Below are 13,383 nucleotides of genomic sequence, written 5' to 3'. Positions count from 1 at the left end.
GGATACAGCCAAAGCAGTAATTAGGGGAAGTTTTATATCTCTACAGGCCTACTTGCATAAAATAGAGAAAGAGAGGGCCAACGAAGTGGGCTTACAACTAAAATTGCTAGAAAAGGAACAAATTAAAAACCCCCAGACAAACACAAAACTTGAAATTCAAAAAATAAAAGGTGAGATTAATAAAATTGAAAGTAAAAAAACTATTGAATTAATTAATAAAACTAAGAGTTGGTTCTATGAAAAAACCAACAAAATAGACAAACCCTTAGTAAATCTGATTAAAAAAAGGAAAGAGAAAAAGCAAATTGTTAGTCTTGAAAATGAAAAGGGTGAACTCACCACTAATGAAGAGGAAATTAGAACAATAGTTAGGAGCTACTTTGCTCAACTTTATGCCGATAAATTCGATAACTTAAATGAAATGGAAGAATATCTTCAAAAATATAGCTTGCCCAGATTAACAGAGGAAGAAGTAAGTAGTCTAAATAGTCCCATCTCAGAAAAAGAAATAGACCAAGCTATTAACCAACTTCCTAAGAAAAAGTCCCCAGGACCAGATGGATTTACATGTGACTTCTACCAAACATTTAAAGAACAACTAACTCCAATGCTATGTAAACTATTTGAAAAAATAGGGATTGAAGGAGTCCTACCAAATTCCTTCTATGACACAGACATGGTACTGATACCTAAACCAGGTAGATCGAAAACTGAGAAAGAAAACTATAGACCAATTTCCTTAATGAATATTGATGCTAAAATCTTAAATAAGATATTAGCAAATAGACTTCAGAAAATCATCCCCAGGATAATACACTATGACCAAGTGGGATTTATACCAGGAATGCAGGGCTGGTTTAATATTAGGAAAACTATTAGTATAATTGACCATATTAATAATCAAATTAATAAAAACCATATGATCATCTCAATAGATGCAGAAAAAGCATTTGATAAAATCCAACATCCATTCCTACTAAAAACGCTTGAGAGTATAGGAATAAATGGACTATTCCTTAAAATAATAAGGAGCATATATTTAAAACCTTCAGTAAACATCATATGTAATGGTGATAAACTAGAACCTTTCCCTGTAAGATCAGGAGTGAAACAAGGTTGCCCACTATCACCATTACTTTTTAATATAGTACTAGAAACTCTAGCCTCGGCAATAAGACCCGAGAAAGAGATTCAAGGAATTAGAGTAGGAAATGAGGAAATCAAATTATCACTTTTCACAGATGACATGATGGTATACTTAGAGAACCCCAAAGACTCTACTAAAAAGAAATAATTCAGAATTTTAGCAAAGTTGCAGGATACAAAATAAATCCACATAAATCCTCAGCATTTTTATACATTACCAACACAATCCAACAGCAAGAGATACAAAGAGAAATTCCATTCAAAATAACGGTCGATAGTATAAAATATTTGGGAATATATCTATCAAAGGAGAGTCAGGAATTATATGAGCAAAATTACAAAACACTTGCCACAAAAATAAAGTCAGATTTAAATAATTGGAAAGACATTCAGTGCTCTTAGATAGGCTGAGCGAATATAATTAAGATGACAATACTCCCTAAATTAATCTATTTATTTAGTGCTATACCAATCAGACTTCCAAGAAACTATTTTAATAACCTAGAAAAAATAACAACAGAATTCATATGGAACAACAAAAGGTCGAGAATTTCAATGGAAGTAATGAAAAAAAAATTAAGTGAAGGTGGTCTAGCTGTACCTGATCTAGAACTGTATTATAAAGCAACAGTCACCAAAACCATTTGGTATTGGCTAAGAAATAGACTAGTTGATCAGTGGCATAGGTTAGGTTCACAGGGCAAGATAGTGAATAAAAATAGCAATCTAGTGTTTGACAAACCCAAAGATCCCAAATTTTGGGATAAGAATTCATTATTTGACAAAAACTGCTGGGAAAACTGGAAATTAGTATGGCAGAAACTAGGCATGGACCCACATTTAACACCACATACTAAGATTAGATCAAAATGGGTCCAAGATTTAGGCATAAAGAACGAAATCATAAATAAATTGGAGGAACATGGGATGGTTTACCTCTCAGACTTGTGGAGGAGGAAGGAGTTTGTGTCCAAGGGAGAACTAGAGACCATTATTGATCACAAAATAGAAAATTTTGATTACACCAAATTAAAAAGTTTCTGCACAAACAAAACTAATGCAAACAAGATTAGAAGGGAAGTAACAAATTGGGAAAACATTTTTACAGTTAAAGGTTCTGATAAAGGCCTCATCTCCAAAATATACAGAGAATTGACTTTAATTTATAAGAAATCAAGCCATTCTCCCATTGATAAATGGTCAAAGGATATGAACAGACAATTTTCAGATGATGAAATTAAAACTATTTCCACTCATATGAAAGAGTGTTCCAAATCACTATTGATCAGAGAAATACAAATTAAGACAACTCTGAGATATCATTACACATCTGTCAGATTGGCTAAGATGACAGGAACAAATAATGATGAATGTTGGAGGGGCTGTGGGAAAACTGGGACACTGATGCATTGTTGGTGGAGTTGTGAAAGAATCCAACCATTCTGGAGAGCAATCTGGAATTATGCCCCAAAAGTTATCAAAATGTGCAGACCCTTTGACCCAGCCATACTACTACTGGGCTTATATCCCAAGGAAATACTAAAGAAGGGAAAGGGACCTGTATGTGCCAAAATGTTTGTGGCAGCCCTTTTCATAGTGGCTAGAAGCTGGAAGATGAATGGATGTCCATCGATTGGAGAATGGCTGGGTAAATTATGGTATATGAATGTTATGGAATAATATTGTTCTGTAAGAAATGACCAACAGGAGAAATACAGAGAAGCTTGGAGAGACTTACATCAACTGATGCTAAGTGAAACGAGCAGAACCAGAAGATCATTATACACTTCAACAATGATACTGTATGAGGATGTATTCTGTTGGAAGTGGATAAATTCAACATAGAGAAAAGCTAATCCAATTCCAATTGATTAAAGATGGACAGAATCAGCTACATCCAGAAAAGAAACACTGGGAAATGAGTGTGAACTGTTATTTTTACCTTCTGAATCCAATTCTTCCTGTGCAACAAGAAATTCGGTTCTACACACATATATTGTATATAGAATATATTGTAATATATTTAACATGTATAAGACTGCCTGCCATCTGGGGGAGGGGGTTGGGGGAGGAAGGGAAAAAATCTGAACAGAAGTAAGTGCAAGGGATAATGTTGTATAAAATTACCCATGCATATGTACTGTCAAAAAAAAAAAAAAAGGTTATAATTATAAAATAAAAAAAAAAAATTAAATTAAAAAAAAAAAAAGAATTAACAGATATTTATGTTGGAGGAAAGAAATTGAACACATCTTTGGAGCCTCCTAGTAGGAGACCAGGGTCAGTGGGACTAAACCTTGATTTATATATTTGTGGCTAGACAAAGCATCAAACAGTGTTGTATAGCAACAGTTATAAGGCAAGGATGTCTAATGACCAAAAAGTCCCTTCATAGCGGGACTTCATGTCTAGGCCCCTTAGTACTTGTCCAAGTCCAGGGACCTTCAATTCTGAGATTTAGTTGCAGCAGCATTCATCCAGAGATTGAGCACAAAGGATTGTTATTGTGGGAAACTCAGGGCACCGCTTGCTAACTGGGTCTTAGCTCTGGAAAAGTAGTTGTCTCCTAATAGTAAAAAGAAAGAAAAAAGGAGGAGAATGGTTGGGTAAATTGTGATATATGAATGTTATAGAACTAGCAGGATAAATATAGAGAGGCTTGGAAAGACTTATATGAACTGATGCTGAGTGAAATGAACAGAACCAAGAGATCATTATATACTTCAACAACAATAATGTACGAGGATATATTCTGATGGAAGTGAATATCTTCGACAAAGAGATCTAATTCAGTTTCAATTGATCAATGATAGACAGAATCAGCTACACCCAGAGAAGGAACACTGGGAAATGAATGTGGACTACTTGCATTTTTTTTCTTCCCAGGTTATTTTTACCTTCTGAATCCAATTCTTCTGGTGCAACAAGAGAACTGTATGGTTCTGCACACATATATTATATCTAGGATATATTATAACATATTTAACATGTATGAGACTGCCTGCCATCTAGGGGAGGGGGTGGAGAGAAGGAAGGGAAAAGTCGGCACAGAAGTGAGTGCAGAGGATAAGTTGTAAAAAATTACCTAGGAATATGTTCTGTCGATAAAAAGTTATAATAAAAAAAGAGGAAATATAAAAAAAAAAAAAGGAAGGAAGAAAGAAAGAAAGAAAGGAAAGAAGGAAGAAAGGAAGGAAGAAAGAAAGAGAAAAAGAAAGAAAGAAAGAAAGAAAGAAAGAAAGAAAGAAAGAAAGAAAGAAAGAAAGAAAGAAAGAAAGAAAGAAAGAAAGAAAGAAAGAAAGAAAGAAAGGAACAAAGAAAGAAAAAGAAAGGAAGGAAGAAAGAAAGAAAGAAAGAAAGAAAGAAAGAAAGAAAGAAAGAAAGAAAGAAAGAAAGAAAGAAAGGGAAGGAAGGAAGAAAGAAAGAAAGAAAGAAAGAAAGAAAGAAAGAAAGAAAGAAAGAAAGAAAGAAAGAAAGAAAGAAAGAAAGAAAGAAAGAAAGAAAGAAAGAAAGAAAGAAAGAAAGAAGGAAGGAAGGAAGGAAGGAAGGAAGGAAGGAAGGAAGGAAGGAAGGAAGGAAGGAAGGAAGGAAGGAAGGAAGGAAGGAAAAAAGGAAGGAAAAAAGGAAGGAAGGAAGGAAGGAAGGAAAAAAGGAAGAAAGGAAAAAAGGAAGAAAAAGAAAGGAACAAAGAAAGGAAGAAAGGAACAAAGAAAGGAAGAAAGGAACAAAGAAAGGAGAAATGAGTAAAAAGAAAGGGGTGGTCTTAGATCCTTACAATCACAAGGAATTCTCATTCTAACGGGGAGACAACATGCAAATAACAATGTTCATACAAGATACATGATACACTTACAGATTGTAACTTGTTCTAGATCATACAACTCTATAATTAAGATTTAAGATGTTATTCTGACTGAGCCCTTCTATCCATTATTAACGTTGTCTCTATACTGTCTAAATAAATAGTAATAATATTGATGAGGTCAGGTGTGGTTAGCAGAGGAATTGATCTGAGTTAGGCAGGGAAAAGGTTCTATAGAGATCAGTTTAGCTCTGATGGGGGTGAATTCTGAAACTGTGTTCCCTTTAATCTGTAAAAGAAGGGTGATTTGGGGTCTCAGGCTCTTCCCTGGGAAAAGCATATCTTTCCCAGACAACACCCAGTTAAGTGGTCTCATTTAGTTGGAAATCTGGCCTTGGATATGGTCGCACCCTCTATTGAGTTAAAGATTAGTCTGGAACCACTCCCAGTATCTCAAAGTCCTAAGTGATCTCTTTTCTATTAGAGATCTAAGCCAGGGCATTAACAATTGAGGGAGTTTCATTCAATTTTGGATGGAAGCCCAGGACTCAGATGGCTAATAAAAGACAACTCTGAACCCCAAATCTTTGCAGAAGCCCTAACTAGGATTATGCTTGCCACGGAAGCTCTCTTCTTGGCAAAGCTACCTGCCAAGACTTTTGCCCACTGTGAAGATATTCTCTTTTCAATGTTAACCTTTGCTATCTCCCTAACAGGACCTTTGACTAAGAAGTCTGTCTTCCTAGTAAAGCTGGCTTCTCAGTGCCAATACAAATCCCCTTTGCTAACCAGAGCAGATTCCCCTCCCCAATTCTCGAACTTCTTCATTACCACTAATCTCATTATTTGCTCCTCATCAGCTCCATGGTCCCATCCTTTGGGGAAGAATTTAGTCTGAAATCAAAGTTTGTCTAATTCCAATCTCACCTTGCTATGCCCTGTCAGAAACCCAGTCATGTCCCTGAGATTAAATTGTCCCTATAAAATCTACTTATGGGCCATCCCATGGCTGGTGCCTCCCTTTGGGTGAGTCTGCTCTGCCTTCTGGTGTCTTTTCCTTATCCTTACTCTTCTTCTTCCCCTTCCCCCCTGCCATGTAGTACCTCTCCTATATCCACTGGGATTCCCAACTTCACTTCTCCTCATAGCTAGCAAAGTCTTTTGGGGTGCTATTGATGTAATATATGATTTTGTATCCTCTTATTTTAGGGGGGCTTCTGTTATAACAATAAGTCAGTAGTCCTAAATCTTCTGGCTTTGGAGTCTGCCTCAGGAAACTCTCATGCCCAAATCTGTCTGATTCTGAATAGACCACTCCTCAGTCAGATAGCTTGTAGCCTCAGATCTGGCCATAGATCAAACTCCTGAGACAATAGTGAATAAAACACTCCTCAGTTCATTGCTCAATGTCAGATAGATCTATTGGTCAGGGATAACCAAATTCCGGAGACCACTCCTCTGGGCCATAGAATTAGTATGCCACTGATAGAAAACTGGATAAAGGGGTCTCCTCTCTCTTAGGACTTTGATTATTTGTTTTGGAATTCAGCCTGCTTGTAATTGTGTTATAATTACAATAAACTTTGCTCCTTGACTAGGAAATGAGTTCAAGCTTGCAAATTCTTTTGAGATAGCTTGCAACACCAAACTTTTGGGGTACCCGTCCCAACCTCAACACTATATCCCTTTCAGGAACTTGTCTTTCATATGCCCTCCCAACTTTTTTCAGATTTATCATTCCCAGTATCTATTGTGTCCCTTCATTTTGTCTGTAACTTATTTCTTTAAATAAATTTATCTCCTGTATCTCTTGGTTCTTCTCACTTCATTTTACATCACTTCATATAAGTCTTTCCAGATTTTTCTGAAACCATCCGGCTCATCATTTATCATAGCACAATAACATTCATTCATAAATGGGACCAGGTGAAGATTTCTCAAAAAGCCTATGAGATACAATGGATCAGCCCTAGACCTAAGTTTCAGGAAGTTGCATGACCCACAGGAAGTAGACAGCATTGCTGACCATTGGTCAATGGTTACTTCCTTTTCAGTCCATTCAATGAACCCAAATCTTTTGCTACATAACCAAATTCACTATTTCCAACTTGCTAGGCCAGACACAATGCTGGGAGATGGGAACTGAAAGGCTCTAGGTCTGCTCAGGTGCTGTGCTTGGACCTCTCCTTGCAAGGATCAAATAAATGCTTCCTCTTTGTATCTGAAGATGCCTCTGAGTAGTCAATTTGGGTAAGGGGGTTTAGCACCTATACCACACAATCAGAATTATGTACCACAACTTATTCAGCCATTCCCTAACTGATGAGTATCCTCTCAATTTCAATTTTTTGCCACCACAAAAAGAACTACCCTAAATATTTTTGTACACATAGGTCCTTTTGTTTTTCTGTGATATCTTTGGGATACAGACTCAGTAACAGTATTACTGGGTCAAAGAGTTTTCACAGTTTTATAACCCTTTGGACATAGTTCCAAATTGCTATCCTAAATGGTTGGATCAGTTCGCAACTCCACTTACAAAGAATCAGTGACCTAGTTTTTCTTCTTCTCCTCCAGCATTTGCCATTTTCCTTCTCTATAATGTTATCCCATTTGATAGGAGTGAGGTGATATCTCAGCATTGTTTTAATTTTCATTTCTCTAATTGATAGTGGTTTAGAGCATTTTTTTTCTCATGACTATTGATAAGCTGCCCCCTTTTAATAATATAACACAATTTAATCAGGAAGAATTGACTAAAAACTTGGTCTTTTTTTTTTTTTTTTTTAGAGGCCTTATTTGAATATTTTTTAGTTTCAGGGCCCCACCAAGCAAAGTTCTCTAGTGTAGTGTTTCATTGTTTATTTTCCTATTCTTCCACTTAATTTCACCACTGGGGAAACCAGTTTCCTACCTTTTGCCAGTAGTTGTACAAACAACAGGATTGTTTGACTTAAGGAAGTTGTAAGGCTGATTCATGATTACATTCAGCATTTTAATAGGTTGATACATCATCATCTTTTACATTTTCATACTGCTTCTTAAGGTGTGGTTCTTCTTTCTATTTACTTTCTTGCTTTTCAAAAGTCTGATATTGAATTTTTAACTTGAACAATCAGTACAGATTACTGATTACTGAAACCAACTAGGCTTTTGTTGACTGACTAACATATTGAAAAGGAAGTTTGCTTACCATAAAAAAGATCCTATTTTATAATTCATCGTCTCCAGAAAATTGAGGACAAAAACCTGTGAAACTGACTGATAACTTCATTCTTAGCTAGTAGGTAAAACAAGCTTGTCAGTGGAACAGAAAGAGTACTGGATTTGTAGTCAAAGAAGTTGGATTCAAGTCCCATACCTTTTACACACTGTAATGCTGGAGAAACTGAGGCAAGATAGATATTAGAGAGTATTTAATATTTTATTTGAGAGGGAGAGATTTACTGGGACCAAATGGATCCATGGTTTGGTCCCAGGGCTTAATGAGACTATCATCTCCAAGAATCCAGCAAACAATGTGAGTTCTCAATGACATACATACACGTGGCTCAGATGCAGAGGATAGACTGAGGCAGGGGTGGAGCAGGGTGCTGAGAGCGGGAACAGGAGTCTGACAGAGTGGGATGAGCCACTGGAGATGGGGATGACATAATGGGGGGAGATACCCCAGAGATGGGGAGAGGTATCTTGATAAGATAGTATCTGACATTCTGATAGCTTGGGATGGGGAGAAGCATTCTGATATTCTAAAATATAAGATCTTTTATCCTTATCAAATATTTTGATTAAGAGGGAGGGGTAGTTTTGCAGGATTGAGCAGAACAATTATAAATTAAGGTAGAACAATTAAGGAAAGGCAGGACAATTTAGGGAGATTGAGTCAGAATAATTAGGGAAACTGAGTCAGGATAATAAAAGAAAATTGTGGCACAACATTCCATACTCTCTTTCTTTTAAATATGCAAATCATTGAATTACTTTCCTCTAGATAGGTCTTAGCACCATAATTTTGACCAACCCTATGTAAAACAAATAAACCAAACAAAACTAGAAAAATGCAAGGACTTATAGCAAGAACAAGTCTCTCCCTGATAATACCAGAACTAATCAGCATTACAAAAGACTCCCTGTTGCAAGCATGTCAGGCTCTCTATAGTTGGGGAGCATCTCAGCTAGAGAATCTAGTTTGAGATGGACAGTTCACTGTGAGTTAGGGCTGTGGTCATTTGTGAATTTAACTCAGCCTCTGCTTATATAAGAATAGCAGTGCTCAAGACAATCCTGCTGCCCATCCTAAGAAGGGCACTCCCAGTCAGTCAGGGACTCCAAAAAAGGGAAAAAGTGGGGCCTGGAGTAGTTCCACCTGTCCCCTCTCAATAGAACAGGAGCTGCTACTAGGATCCAGATTTCTGAGCAGATTATTCAGTTAGACCAAGGAGGCAACCCAGAACTATTAGAGTCCTGATACCAAACTACGAGGTCCTTTGAGAATGCTGAAATACCAATTAAGGAACTGGGGACAAGAGTGGAGAAACAGATAAAGAGAGACTGCCAGTCCTAAGACAGGTGTCTGATTTGTTATTGTTTCTAAAAAATAATCCCCAAAACTGAGTCTGCCAGGGCAATTCCAACAGAATAAGAGATTTCAAAGTTAAAATATAACCAGCAAATCATAGTCCAGTGAATTTTAAGACAGGAATAAAAATGAAAAGGACTGTTTAAATAATTTCCAACTCAATTTGAACTAATGAGATAGGGGGCAGGGCAGAAGTACCTAAGAAAAAGACATCAGTTTCCCCAATTTCCTAACAAGTTTCTTCCTCCCTTTTTTTCTCACAGAAAGGAATTCTCAAATAACCATTCCACATATAAATCCCAAGAGTGAGTCAAAATTCCTATACAGACTAACAGACTAGTACAGTAAGTTTCCTAAAAATCCTTCAAGCATACAACAATAATTACAGTTTTAACAACTCCCAGTTTTAACAAATCTTAAACACAATAATACAGTTAAAATTTTAACAATAATTCAACCACTCTCCCCTATATCAGTCCAAATTATATCAGGAGCAATGATCTTCTCAAAAACTGCTTTCTGCTGAAGAGACCCTCAGTCCAGAGAGGGGAGGATGTGGCCATGCTGCCTGCTACCAAAGCTTCAGATGGGCTCCATGTCTCTGAAGCAAGTCAATAACTGTAATTTGACCAAAATCTAGAAAAAACAAACAAACAAAAAAATCTAACAAATAAAGGTTAGAACAGTCTGAGATAGAAAGACTTAGTTCACCAGACTGTTGAGCAACGTAAAGAGCCAGCACCTTCTTATATGAAGAGATGAGTTTGCTTAACAGGGCAGGCAAATGGCTGTCAACTATAGTCCCAAATAAATAGCAGTTAGGTCTCACTGTGCTAATTGTCCTCTCATTAGTTGGAAACCTTTAAAAAAAAAAACTTGAATATCATAGACACAATATCCAGTAACAGACTAAATACTCATTTGCCCAATTATTTGGGATATAATGATTACATAGAACCAGGTTGGAAACAGCAAGGTATGACATATAATCAGATTGGAAATAGCAAGGTATGACATAATTGAATTGCATTACAGTTTCTATTGACCATTGCTCTGATCATAGAAATCAGCACAGGAGGAAAAAATGCAGGGACATTATAACATATAATATATAACATAACATAAACAATTAAAACTCAACTTTCGGTAAAGCAGGATGAAATAGCTTTAATTCATGTTTACTCTAGTTAATTGTCCTACTAACAGAAGGTGGAGCTTTAAAACTCCCAAATAGCATTAACTATAAGCCCAAGGAATTTTACCTCCAATAACAAATCCCATTAACTAAAGTTTCAGATAAATCCTAAGCAGATATTTATCATAACCTTATATTTATAACAGTAAGAATTTATTGGTAAGTTCACTTCTTTCATATCTAAGTAGTTTCATAAGTGAAGATTATACATACAAATCATTTTGCTTTAAAATACTCAATACATAGACAAATATTTCAAATTGCATATTGTCTATAACAGAAACATTATCAAAAGGACAAAAAACACAGACATAGACTGCGCAGTTACAATATTTAACACACATAATCAGATCGTGCCTAAAAAGGCACTCAGAGTCAGATCAGACCAGATGTGTCTTAGGAGACACAAAACCATAAGGATTATCCAGCATCCTGGATACCTTTTTCTCAGACTTTAATGCCCATCAGCATTTTATTATTTTGAGACTCTAGATGCTAGCACAGACAGACTGAACAGAATAGGTAAACAGATCAGATTATGTCCAGACTTACTCTCCAGTGGCCGAAATGAAGGTGTCCACCATAAGGTGTCAGGCCCAATTGTGGCTGGAAACTGCTCTTTCCTGGAGACTCTGGAAAAAAAAAATCTCCAGAGGGCTGGCCTCTCCAGGCCAAGAACTCAGATCCCCATCTGCCCTGAGGCCCATGGTGGAGACCTGAAGGACTCTATTCTCTAATCCTAATCATTTGCTAACATCTCAGTGGAACCTCCAAAATTGTAATGCTGGAGAAACTGAGGCAAGATAGAGATTAGAGAATATTTAATAATTTATTTAAAAGGGAGAGATTTACTGGAACCAAATGGACCCATGGTTTGGTCCTAGGGCTGAATGAGCTATCGTCTCCAAGAATCCAGCAAACAATGTGAGTTCTCAATGACATATATACACGTGGCTCAGACGCAGGGGGTAGGCTGAGTCAGGGGTGGAGTTAGGGTGCTAAGAGCAGGAACAGCCCTCTGAGGGTGAGGTGAGTCACTGGAGATGGGGATGACACAATGGAGGGAGGCACCCCGGAGATGGGAAGAGTCATCTTGATAAGACAGCATCTGATATTCTGATAACTTGGGATGGGGAGAGGCACTATGATATTCTAAAATATAAGATCTTTTATCCTTAACAAATATTTTGATTGAGAGGAAGAGGTGGTTTGCAGGATTGAGCAGAACAACTAAGGCAGAATAATTTGGGAAACCGAGGTAGGACAATTTAGGGAAACTGAGTCAGGATAATAAAAGAAAACTGTGGCACAACAATACTAAGTGCAAGAACCTGGGCCAGTTACTCCTGGTAACTAATCTTGATTCTGGAAAATGAATAACAAAACATAATGATGTAATCTATGATGTGGGGGTTGTTACCAAATGATGGCAGCCACCAAAAGTTAGGGTTCAGCCATGTGAAGAATTCACAATGGCCATTCTCTTTGGCAAAAGATAGATTTATTTAGGGGAATAAGTTACAGACAAAATGAAGGGATAAAATACACCCTGGGAATGGTAAAAATGAAATAGAATTGGAAAACAAGTTCCTCAGTGGAATTTACAAGTACCCAGTGGAAAGGGAGCACCCCATGAGGTTGGGGCATGTGCTTAGCTGGAAGACTATTGAGGTGAGAGAATTGAGGGTAAGAGACCCCCTAACAGCAATGGACTCCCACCTTGGCTGATGGCAGGCTTTGCAAAAGAATTCACAAACCCCAATAAACACAGGCATGAGGTTTGTGGCAAAGAATGGGTTTATTTACACTAAGAAAACAGTAAGACAGGTTTCTTAGTGGGCAAACTCCTGATTAGGAATTCATCAAAGATGGGTTGACTCTGAGAACAAAATATCTTCACCAGTGGGCTAAGTCCAGAAGGGCATTTAGCAAAGGATCTGGGGCTTCTTTGATCTTTGGGCAGGGGGGGAGGGCTACAGGGAGGAAATCTCTGGATGAATCTGAGAGACTGATTTTCAATTCAATTCAATTCAAAATTGAATGAGATTACTTATTTTGGGAGTTATTGGGGGAGAGTGTCTCTCCCAGTGGCTGGAAAGGTTTAAGAGTCAGGAGCACCCTTCCCCCCCAAAGGGACACAGTTTACATCAGAGCCCCCCAAAGATTAAAGAGAGACACAATTTACATCAAGACTAAATCCTAAAAGAGGCTTAGCACCCTAAAAGACTTAGTTAACTGTAAGTTGGAGAAATGGGGTTGAGAAGTGTAGTGGAGTTAGGGGAGATACCATGGGCATGGGGGGACTGGATAAGGAGAAAGACATCACAAGGCAGAGTGCCCTAGCAAGCTTACCAAAAGAAAAGTAGCAGCCATGGAATGGCCCACAAGTAGGTTTTATAGGGAAAACTTACCTTCAGGGACATAATTGGGATTTCCACTGAGGGTAGGTCTCAGGAGTTTGACATAACTTGGATTTCAGACTATACCATCTCCCCAAAGCATGCAGCTAAACTGATCTCAATCAGAGCCTCCAGCCTGCTTGCCTTGGGATCAATTCTTTAGTTTCTCTAGTTCCAAAACACCATTCAGGATCTCATCAATAAAGGCAAGGTACTCCAGTGGTAGAATGTTGAAGAAGCTGTCAATTGTAGTCAGTATATA

The 13,383-nt window shown here is 37.4% G+C and overlaps 1 long non-coding RNA gene across 1 annotated transcript; it reads right to left on the bottom strand.

The window, feature by feature from the left end:
* Positions 1-8,358: 8,358 nt before the first annotated feature.
* On the bottom strand, positions 8,359-11,643 carry LOC141541407 (uncharacterized). Its single transcript, XR_012481782.1, has 2 exons — positions 11,275-11,643; positions 8,359-10,163 (listed from the first exon to the last, which is right to left on the bottom strand). It is a non-coding gene; the product is annotated as an uncharacterized LOC141541407 (long non-coding RNA).
* Positions 11,644-13,383: the final 1,740 nt, after the last annotated feature.

The sequence above is a fragment of the Sminthopsis crassicaudata genome, chromosome 4, assembly GCF_048593235.1.
Source record: "Sminthopsis crassicaudata isolate SCR6 chromosome 4, ASM4859323v1, whole genome shotgun sequence".
Taxonomy (NCBI): domain Eukaryota; kingdom Metazoa; phylum Chordata; class Mammalia; order Dasyuromorphia; family Dasyuridae; genus Sminthopsis; species Sminthopsis crassicaudata.
Note: the sequence above shows the minus strand (reverse complement) of the source record. Positions and strands in the feature narration are given on the sequence as shown.